At 42.2% G+C, this 12,354-nt stretch overlaps 1 protein-coding gene across 3 annotated transcripts in view; it reads right to left on the bottom strand.

Annotated features, from left to right (window-relative positions):
* The window catches only part of LOC139753336 (zwei Ig domain protein zig-8-like), a 240,388-nt gene that overhangs the window by 154,615 nt on the left and 73,419 nt on the right, over nucleotides 1–12,354 (bottom strand). The gene's annotated exons all lie outside the window — the stretch shown is intronic.

The following is a 12,354-nucleotide window of genomic DNA, read 5'->3' as shown; positions in this document are numbered from 1 at the left end:
CACGACAAGAGCACCAATATACATCCTGCCGGGTGGAGGTGGAGAGACTAGTGAGGCAGGAACCACCAGACAAATGGACGCACTTGCACACTTAACGTCCAGCCGGGATTAGGTCTGGTTCTATATGGTGGTAAAATAGTGCGAGTCCCTACCATTACTTATTTCACGGTGGCCATTTTCTTTTACAGTCACTTACAGCAGGAGTGGACAGGGATATAGACGTAAATTCTGTACATGTGTTACCTGTTTTGGATGAATACCGTATGACCAGCATATAAGACGAAATATGGGGAAAACCTCAGTAAATTTCAACTGCAATAAAAGAGAATATGAAATTTCATTACCAAACTTCCATCCAGCTACTGTAATATTAATCACAAAACTAAGCAGTGATTATATATCTTTGGTCACAGGGAAAAAAGTTGTGTGTCTTTATAACCTGAAGTTTTGACGAGATATAAGGGAACTTTTATAATTACAAACTAGAGTACAGTCAGGAGGCCGTCCAATACAGAAATGTGCCAAGAAAGTATGGAAGACGTCAAGCCATTACACCTTACCTAAGCTTCATGTCATAAGAGTACCTTCTACTGGGCTTCTGCACCGCTTAGGAAGACTACCACGTTCACTGGGTGGGACCACAAGCCATAAAATGTGGTGGTGGGTGTGTCTCTGTGGGCTGTGTGCGAGACAAACGAGAATTGTGTTCATGTCTTCAGTAAGTTGCATATTGCGTCATTGACGGATCCTGTGATTATACAGATATATATATATATATATATATATATATATATATATATATATATATATATTTCTTTTTTTTCTTTCAAACTATTCGCCATTTCCCGCATCAGCGAGGTAGCGTTAAGAACAGAGGACTGGGCCTTTACCTGACCCAATTCTCTGTTCCTTGTTTTGGAAAATTAAAAAAAAACGAGAGGGGAGGATTTCCAGCCCCCCGCTCCCTCCCCTTTTAGTCGCCTTCTACGACACGCAGGGAATACGTGGGAAGTATTCTTTCTCCCCTATCCCCAGGGAATACTTACTCGGTGAGACGGAGCCGGAGCTTTCCCCAGGCGGGATAGACTCCTCCTTCTAGTCCTAAGCGGCGGAAGGGTTCCTTATCTCTCTTACTACTGTGGTTCACTTCTTCTTCAATTTGAAGAAAGATATTATTTATTTAAATTATATATATATATATATATATATATATATATATATATATATATATATATATATATATATATATATATATATCACATCGTTCCAATTCACTCTGTTCCTTGCACGCCTTTCACCCTCCTGCATGTTCAGGCCCCGATCACTCAGAATCTTTTTCACTCCATCTTTCCACCTCATATTTGGTCTCCCACTTCTCCTCATTCCCTCCACCTCTGACACACACACACACACACACACACATATACATATATATATATATATATATATATATATATATATATATATATATATATATTTATCTATTTTGCTTTGTCGCTGTCTCCCGCGTTTGCGAGGTAGCGCAAGGAAACAGACGAAAGAAATGGCCCAACCCACCCCAATACACAATGTATATACATACACGTCCACACACGCAAATATATATTCCTATACATCTCAATGTACACATATATATACACACACAGACACATACATATATACCCATGCACACAATTCACACTGTCTGCCTTTATTCATTCCCATCGCCACCTCGCAATACATGGAATACCATCCCCCTCCCCCCTCATGTGTGCGAGGTAGCGCTAGGAAAAAACAACAAAGGCCCCATTCGTTCACACTTAGTCTCTAGCTGTCATGTATGTATAAGCCGCTTGACCTCGTCAGATGATGGTAAGGTAGGAAGGGTAACAAAATACATAGGACCATCAAAGGCAAGGGTCGGGTAACGAAAGGCAAAGGTCAGGTCATGGATCAGCTGATAACTTGTACATGCAGACATTTTCTTATATCATAAAATGATCTAAGTAGTATATGCTTAAACTGTTACTGATATTATTCTAAAAACTATTTAATAATGCTAGATTCTACGAAACTGCTATCTACCACTGAATTACATGATACAATTTTCTGACCATTGTTCCAATCAATTTGATAGCTGGAGTCTCGCATGTGCAGAAGCAGAGCACTTGATTCGTTTCCAACACGAACACTATGGTGACAGAGTTTAACGAGATATCTATGGAAGGTGTTACGAATATATGGTGTGGGAGGAGAACTATCAGTGACAGTCAAGAGGTTTCATTAGGAGAGTAAGGCGTGTATGCAAGCGAGTTGAGAGAAAGGTGAGTTTTTTCAGGTGACGGTGGGTCTGTGGTATGTGACGTCACCTCGACTAATTCATTTATGGATGGAGTGGTGAGGGAGGGGAAATGCAAGGGTTTCGGGGAGAGGGTTAGGTCTGCAGTTTGTCAGGGGTAGGGAAAGGCTTGGGAGGTAAATCTGTTACTGTTTGACGATGACACAACGCTGGTGGCAATTTCGAGTGAGAAACTGAAAAGAGTTGAGGGTAAATGCGAATAATGGCAAGGTCACCAAGTTTAGCACTGCAAAAAGACAAGTTAATTGAGGTGTGGGTTTGAAAACAGAAAACACTGAGGAATTGAGGAGTTTTAGATACCTGGGGGAGGGTATGGCAGCAGGTGGAACCATGGGAGCTGAAGTGAGCCACTGAATGGATGAAGGTACGAGGGTCATGAACGTATTGAGGAAAGTGCAGAAAGAGTGATAACTATCTTAGAGGCAGAACTAGGCATGTGTAAAAGTATAGTCGTATCGGCGGTGTTGTGTGGATACGTGGTTTGGACTACAGATAAGAATGAACGGAAGAGGGTGAATCTGTCTGGGAATTAAGTGTTTGAGGCCCTATATGTCGTGCTAGGTGAGCTGATCGAGTTCAGAATGATAGCTTGAGAGAGAGGTGTGGTAATAAGAAGAATATGGTTGTGAGATCTGAAAAGTGTGTGCTGAAATGGTTGGGACATATGGAGAGGAGTGTGGAGAGTTTCACAAAGACGGTATATGTGTTAGGAATGGAGGATGAAGGATGAGGAACCGACTAGAGATGAAAGGACGGCTTGAGTGTTCGAGGCTTAAGCATACAGGAGTGTGTCAGGGGTGTACGGGATACAGCGAACTGGAGCAATGTCTTATAAAGAAGGCGACTCGACCAGTGAGTATGAAGCGGTCAGGGCAAACCACGGAATGAGCTATGGGGCCTGGTTCCTCGTGCTACCTGGCTCATGCGGAAAACGGGGAAGCGGTGTGTGTGTGTGTATATGTATATACATATATATATATATATATATATATATATATATATATATATATATATATATATATATATATATATATGGATCTGGAGAAGGCATATGATAGAGTTGATAGAGATGCTCTGTGGAAGGTATTAAGAATATATGGTGTGGGAGGCAAGTTGTTAAAAGCAGTGAAAAGTTTTTATCGAGGATGTAAGGCATGTGTACGTGTAGGAAGAGAGGAAAGTGATTGGTTCTCAGCGAATGTAGGTTTGCGGCAGGGGTGTGTGATGTCTCCATGGTTGTTTAATTTGTTTATGGATGGGGTTGTTAGGGAGGTAAATGCAAGAGTTTTGGAAAGTGGGGTAAGTATGAAGTCTGTTGGGGATGAGAGAGCTTGGGAAGTGAGTCAGTTGTTGTTCGCTGATGATACAGCGCTGGTGGCTGATTCATGTGAGAAACTGCAGAAGCTGGTGACTGAGTTTGGTAAAGTGTGTGAAAGAAGAAAGTTAAGAGTAAATGTGAATAAGAGCAAGGTTATTAGGTACAGTAGGGTTGAGGGTCAAGTCAATTGGGAGGTAAGTTTGAATGGAGAAAAACTGGAGGAAGTAAAGTGTTTTAGATATCTGGGAGTGGATCTGGCAGCGGATGGAACCATGGAAGCGGAAGTGGATCACAGGGTGGGGGAGGGGGGCGAAAATTCTGGGAGCCTTGAAGAATGTGTGGAAGTCGAGAACATTATCTCGGAAAGCAAAAATGGGTATGTTTGAAGGAATAGTGGTTCCAACAATGTTGTATGGTTGCGAGGCGTGGGCTATGGATAGAGTTGTGCGCAGGAGGATGGATGTGCTGGAAATGAGATGTTTGAGGACAATGTGTGGTGTGAGATGGTTTGATCGAGTAAGTAACGTAAGGGTAAGAGAGATGTGTGGAAATAAAAAGAGCGTGGTTGAGAGAGCAGAAGAGGGTGTTTTGAAATGTTTTGGGCACATGGAGAGAATGAGTGAGGAAAGATTGACCAAGAGGATATATGTGTCGGAGGTGGAGGGAACGAGGAGAAGTGGGAGACCAAATTGGAGGTGGAAAGATGGAGTGAAAAAGATTTTGTGTGATCGGGGCCTGAACATGCAGGAGGGTGAAAGGAGGGCAAGGAATAGAATGAATTGGATCGATGTGGTATACCGCGGTTGACGTGCTCTCAGTGGATTGAATCAGGGCATGTGAAGCGTCTGGGGTAAACCATGGAAAGCTGTGTAGGTATGTATATTTGCGTGTGTGGACGTATGTATATACATGTGCATGGGGGTGGGTTGGGCCATTTCTTTCGTCTGTTTCTTTGCGCTACCTCGCAAACGCGGGAGACAGCGACAAAGCAAAAAAAAAAAATATATATATATATATATATATATATATATATATATATATATATATATATATATATATACTTCAGACATTTTGCCTGTTCAAAATCATATCAACAACAAGCACACATGCATCACTTATCATTCCTTACTTTTGAAAACAGACAATAATCATAAGAATCAGGGGAGGAACACAGCCTGAGCAGCTGTTGCTCCAGATGAAAAGCCATCATCATTCGTCCCAACCCTCCAGAAACGTTCCTTCAGACATGAGTTACTGCTCTGAGGAATATGAAGCACACTTCATGCCAGGCACACCGATGTTCTGCACATAAGATGATGAATGTGTTGCAGAGTTATGGATTCCAGTTATAGATGTTGCAATCCTTTGGTGAAGTTGTGCCAACAACTGTGTGGTGGGATTTCCATAGCCATCCAGCCCAAGCTCTCAGCATTGGCAAATGGATGACGATCATGTCCCTTTTTTCAAGGTAACGGAGATGATATATATATAAATATATATATTTATTTTTATTTATTATACTTTGTCGCTGTCTCCCGCGTTTGCGAGGTAGCGCAAGGAAACAGACGAAAGAAATGGCCCAACCCACCCCCATACACATGTATATACATACGTCCACACACGCAAATATACACACCTACACAGCTTTCCATGGTTTACCCCAGACGCTTCACATGCCCTGATTCAATCCACTGACAGCACGTCAACCCCGGTATACCACATCGCTCCAATTCACTCTATTCCTTGCCCTCCTTTCACCCTCCTGCATGTTCAGGCCCCGATCACACAAAATCTTTTTCACTCCATCTTTCCACCTCCAATTTGGTCTCCCTCTTCTCCTTGTTCCCTCCACCTCCGACACATATATCCTCTTGGTCAATCTTTCCTCACTCATCCTCTCCATGTGCCCAAACCACTTCAAAACACCCTCTTCTGCTCTCTCAACCACGCTCTTTTTATTTCCACACATCTCTCTTACCCTTACGTTACTCACTCGATCAAACCACCTCACACCACACATTGTCCTCAAACATCTCATTTCCAGCACATCCATCCTCCTGCGCACAACTCTATCCATAGCCCACGCCTCGCAACCATACAACATTGTTGGAACCACTATTCCTTCAAACATACCCATTTTTGCTTTCCGAGATAATGTTCTCGACTTCCACACATTCTTCAAGGCCCCCAGAATTTTCGCCCCCTCCCCCACCCTATGATCCACTTCCGCTTCCATGGTTCCATCCGCTGCCAGATCCACTCCCAGATATCTAAAACACTTCATTTCCTCCAGTTTTTCTCCATTCAAACTCACCTCCCAATTGACTTGACCCTCAACCCTACTGTACCTAATAACCTTGCTCTTATTCACATTTACTCTTAACTTTCTTCTTCCACACACTTTACCAAACTCAGTCACCAGCTTCTGCAGTTTCTCACATGAATCAGCCACCAGCGCTGTATCATCAGCGAACAACAACTGACTCACTTCCCAAGCTCTCTCATCCCCAACAGACTTCATACTTGCCCCTCTTTCCAAAACTCTTGCATTTATATATATATATATATATATATATATATATATATATATATATATATATATATATATATATATATATATATTTTTTTTTTTTTTTATTTTATTATACTTTGTCGCTGTCTCCCGCGTTTGCGAGGTAGCGCAAGGAAACAGACGAAAGAAATGGCCCAACCCACCCCCATACACATGTATATACATACGTCCACACACGCAAATATACATACCTACACAGCTTTCCATGGTTTACCCCAGACGCTTCACATGCCCTGCTTCAATCCACTGACAGCACGTCAACCCCGGTATACCACATCGCTCCAATTCACTCTATTCCTTGCCCTCCTTTCACCCTCCTGCATGTTCAGGCCCCGATCACACAAAATCTTTTTCACTCCATCTTTCCGCCTCCAATTTGGTCTCCCTCTTCTCCTTGTTCCCTCCACCTCCGACACATATATCCTCTTGGTCAATCTTTCCTCACTCATCCTCTCCATGTGCCCAAACCACTTCAAAACACCCTCTTCTGCTCTCTCAACCACGCTCTTTTTATTTCCACACATCTCTCTTACCCTTACGTTACTCACTCGATCAAACCACCTCACACCACACACTGTCCTCAAACATCTCATTTCCAGCACATCCATCCTCCTGCGCACAACTCTATCCATAGCCCACGCCTCGCAATCATACAACATTGTTGGAACCACCATTCCTTCAAACATACCCATTTTTGCTTTCCGAGATAATGTTCTCGACTTCCACACATTCTTCAAGGCCCCCAGGATTTTCGCCCCCTCCCCCACCCTATGATCCACTTCCGCTTCCATGGTTCCATCCGCTGCCAGATCCACTCCCAGATATCTAAAACACTTCACTTCCTCCAGTTTTTCTCCATTCAAACTCACCTCCCAATTGACTTGACCCTCAACCCTACTGTACCTAATAACCTTGCTCTTATTCACATTTACTCTTAACTTTCTTCTTCCACACACTTTTCCAAACTCAGTCACCAGCTTCTGTAGTTTCTCACATGAATCAGCCACCAGCGCTGTATCATCAGCGAACAACAACTGACTCACTTCCCAAGCTCTCTTATCCCCAACAGACTTCATACTTGCCCCTCTTTCCAAAACTCTTGCATTTACCTCCCTAACAACCCCATCTATAAACAAATTAAACAACCATGGAGACATCACACACCCCTGCCGCAAACCTACATTCACTGAGAACCAATCACTTTCCTCTCTTCCTACACGTACACATGCCTTACATCCTCGATATATATATATATATATACGTATATATATGGGTGGGTTGGGCCATTCTTTCGTCTGTTTCCTTGCCCTGCCTCGCTAACGCGGGATACAGCCCGCAAGGAAGGATGAACAGCTAGGTGGACTGTGGACCCCCTGCCAAGATGAGGATTCGAGCATGTACGGACACTCGATCTCGAGCTGCCCGTGACTGCGTCACAATCGGTAATGCTAATCAGCCCACCACGGAGCGGTTATATATACTACACTCTGCCCTGATCAGAATAATGATGAACGAAGGTGTTCTCAGTAAGCCAAACTCTATGAAATGCAATGAGCATCGGATTGAAAATTACTCCTAATGACCCGACCACTAATGACAGGCAACAGCGCCCTAAGGTCGCACGCGAGGCCTTGCTCTAGTCTCACTTAATGCCTGTGGCCTGTGATGCCTGGCCGATGTGATCGATACTTGGCGTCATTACCTTAGCGTGAGTTCAACCACTGTTACCAACCGACTCACCTTTACTCTCACGCTTTGATTAAGAGCTCTAGACTCACTCTGAAGTCTGAGGTTACTAACACGTGACAGGAATTACAAGAGAGGGGTAAAGAGAAATTTGATCATACAAGAGACAATAGATTAAATACAAATTTTGTAATACAAGAAAAGAGTGATAAATGTGTTATCAACTCTAACCAAACTGGTTGGATATGTATGTGATGAGTGGCTGAGTTGATATATTGTTCTTTATCATCTTAAACGCCAATGAAAGCCGTATGTCCTAGATATTTTCACAAGGTACACCGTAAATGTCATTTACCTCGGAAGTATTCAGGAAAAATGAATAATTCCATGACGTCTTCCTGGCAGATGGTGACAAGAAACCTTTTAGTGGTGAAAGAGAAGACTGGTACAGTCCAGACATTGTACACCACCGTCTGTCGTGGTACACGACCACCAACACAAACTCGAACGGACCGCTAATATGTAATGAGTAACTACGCTTCTCAAAACACACTGGAATCTCTTTATCTGTTATTGATAAGTCTCTCTCTCTCTCTCTCTCTCTCTCTCTCTCTCTCTCTCTCTCTCTCTCTCTCTCTCTCTCTCTCTCTCTCTCTCCCATACGTTGCGAAATCAATACATTAACCTTCTCTCTTTCAATGTGAGGAGATTTGGTTTGTCTTTCAGAGAGTGAAATGTTTTCTTGTTTTATACTGGTGTGTGTTACGTGGGTTGTATGCTTCTGTGTACCTTTTTTACACGAACATAGAAGCTCACACACACACACACACACACACCCAGGCCTCCATGGTGTAGTGGTTATCGTTACTGACCAAGACCATTCGAATCCTAGGGATAGCAACGGGCCCACACTCAACCCAGGTGTTCAGCCTTACCTTGGTCGATAAACGTGTAATTGGCTTAGAGTGGTGTGTGTGTGTGTGTGTGTGTGTGTGTATGAATGTGTATGTGTGTGTGTGTGTGTGTGTGTGTGTGTGTGTGTGTGTGTGTGTGTGTGTGTGTTTGAATGTGTGTGTGTGTGTGTGTGTGTGTGTGTGTGTGTGTGTGTGTGTGTGTGTGTGTGTGTGTGTGTGTGCACAAATAAAGACATAGGACATACATACAAAGTCATGAGCCGGGTCAACACATGTGTATTACTTTCTCCTCTTAACTCACAAATAGTAACCACAAATAGTAATCACATACACAGAGAGAGAGAGAGAGAGAGAGAGAGAGAGAGAGAGAGAGAGAGAGAGAGAGAGAGAGAGAGAGAGAGAGAGAGATTTCCCTGCCTGTAACACAGAAATTATGAGACCTATAACAGGAATATGATCGTGCTAGGTCATGAATATCGTTGCTACAACGAAGGTGGACAATTATCCAATTCATCACAACTGCATTTGAGGCTGATTGATGGGCCAGCCAAGCGAGGGCTAATCAGAATTCAATGCCTTCTTATGCATCACGTAATCTCGTTCAAAGCAACATTATCGGAGAAAAAGAGGAGTAGGATTATTTTGCTCTTAGCAGAGAGTTGAAGATTATTTCACAACCAAATGTTTGCTGTGTGTGATATTTGGATGTTATATTTTCCTTGGGGCAGGTGATCGAAAACCTAGATTGGTTATGTCTGAGTACGTACGTTCTTAGGAATCAATGGTTGTCCACTAATCTTATCCTAAATACGTCAAAAGATACAAAGTAAAGAATAACTATGAGAAAATTATTATTCTTGCAACCACGATAAATAAATGTTTTATTCACGTGGGAGACTCCGGGCACGAAATACTTATTGAGCCCAAGCCTTCAATTAAGAAAGGATATCGGGAAATAAAAAGAAAAGAATTGAAATGGTACGAAAATTTTGACGAAAATGTTAAAATATGCCTTTATAGGTAGGAATGGTAGGTCGTAGCTGTTAGGAAAGACATGAGAAGGTAAAGACTTCCAAAGTTAAGTGGTATAGTGAAGGAACAAATAGTACAGCAGACCACATTAGAAATATAAACATAATAACGAAGGTGGGTAAGTTATGTGGAGAATGAGAAAGACACGCGGGAAGTAATTGGGATTTTGAGGTATTAAGCATACCGAGTCCTGTGTAAACCACTGGATAGAGGCTCGGAGACATGACATATCTCCGAAGAACATTATTACTGATCGAGAGAGAGAGAGAGAGAGAGAGAGAGAGAGAGAGAGAGAGAGAGAGAGAGAGAGAGAGAGAGAAGACGGAGGAGAACTAAGGCAGGTGAGCTCAGGGATCAGATCTTTTGACCTAACCCTGTCCAAAAATTTCGATATATCAACGGCTGTAAAATGCGATTACCCAAAAGCCTCCAGAAAGGATGACCAAACATTGATAAGATCGGAATGGTTTCATCTGTACATCTCGACCTGCCAGAAGCATAATCGTGACTAAAGAGTAGACCCAGATTCGAGGAACTGGAAGGTGAGAAGAGAATCGATCACTCGACGGTAGAAATCAGAGTAATGGGACAATAGTTGAAAGGGTAAGTCAACACAGCTGAATGTTCACAACTCATTGGGTTTTACAGAAGAGGCTTATGTCCTGCAACCTTTACTGGGGAAAACAAACGCTATGTATTCACTGTTATTACAGAGTGGGGGATGGACTCTGCTGTAAGACAAGACGGGACTGGGAGTCTGCTTTTAGACAACGAGGAAAATGGATCCTGCGTTAGAACAACGAGTTTCATGGATTCTACTTTAGGTCAAGAAGGGGTTCTTCAAAAAGAAAAGTAGGGGAGGTATATCCCGTCTTAAGTGGTCTTCGTAAATCGAGGGGAGATGCCATTTGGTCCACATGTTCTGCTCGAGTCCAGAGAGAAAAATCAAATTTGAAATGTACAAAGATAGAGAGATTCAGCACTAGTAAGAGGTGCGACATTTGGTGAGGGGAATGATGCAGTCATCCATTATGGAGTCAGAGGAAAAAATATAAAGTATGCTTAAACTTAAGATAGGGTAGCTATAGTATCATTGTAAAGGAAAATGGGAGAATAGAAATACGTATTCAGTTGAGATGATTTTACTAAAAACAGTAAAGACCCGTAGAGGAAGAGGAGAGGTTCTAATTCTTCTTTTGAATGAAGGAACGAAACGCCTCTTCTAATATATTTACAAAGATTCTAGCTGGATATTCAAGCTAAATGCGATTCGGAGAAGTACTCCATGTCCAGTATGAGAGATTCACTGCACGAATGGCTGTGAAATAGGAATAGTTGAGCTATGGTTTGGAAGAAGAGCAAAGTTTAGGGTGAAAAAGGAACATTTGCCTTCATTCCCTTAACATTAACCTGTGCTTTATGTTCAGCAGAAACACTGCTCGGTGAAAGGCAGTAATCTTCCCTTGAAGGTCTGTAAAGGGTTTTCGTGAGTCCATAGTGCTTGAAAGTGTCAATACCGTCGTTTACATAAGACAGCTGAGGAAAGAGCTGCAAGTGATATAGAAACATTAACAAAAGTATGGTCAACTGAATCATTTGGGGCCGAAATTCTGAAGGTATAGCGAGACGAATCAGGTATGAAAATCGATTCTAGTGTTGGGGCGTGACGTTCTGGAACATGGAGATGATGGTAGGTGAGTCCCTACATATCATTAAAACAACATAAATATGTGTACTGGGTTTCACCGGATACCATCTGTGTGGGAGGATTTCGACTTATCCCTGTAATGTGCAGTGAAATTTCTCACGTAAAAAACTTCAGCTTGAGGATGTTCTGGTCTCGTGATATGAATCTAGATGGTTGAAGAAAGATATAAAATTCTGGAGTCTGGAGAGTAGTAGGCAAGGCAGAAATGAACAGTACGTAGTTGGAATGACTCCAAAGTATGGAGGATCAACGTGGACGTATTGTTGCTGAAGTATATGAAGATTCCTCTATTGAAAAGGAAACGTTAATTGATGATGACACTATACATGGAGATGCGAAGGAAGCAATGATTACATTATTAGACAGTTAAGTCTCTACGCGTTGTTAGGTGTTCGATGGTTTTAGTTAGTTGTTTATTTAGGCTTTAGGCTTCTTCATTGTCAGGTTCACTACGGCCGTCAATGTCAAGCTACATCCACCGTCTGAAAAATCTTTAACATCATCAAGTGTAAACGACAAGTCTAAGACCACATGCACTCTTCCTGTGCATGTGACGATGAGGTCCTAGCCAGACGGTGCTCAACAAAAGAGCTGTTAGACTAAATAAACAAAAAAAAAAGAATGCTATTGAAATGAACGGAAAAAGAATTAGACCCATGTATATGTAATAAAATAAAGATCCTGCTAATTCAGTCCTACCTCATCATCATCAGCACTCAGTTATCCCAAAGTAGGCATAAAAAGATTACCCCAGTCACATGCTTAAGTAACCTTAATTCAGAGATC

Source organism: Panulirus ornatus, chromosome 14 (assembly GCF_036320965.1).
Source record: "Panulirus ornatus isolate Po-2019 chromosome 14, ASM3632096v1, whole genome shotgun sequence".
Lineage (NCBI taxonomy): Eukaryota > Metazoa > Arthropoda > Malacostraca > Decapoda > Palinuridae > Panulirus > Panulirus ornatus.
This window is presented reverse-complemented; position numbering and strand designations above follow the sequence as displayed.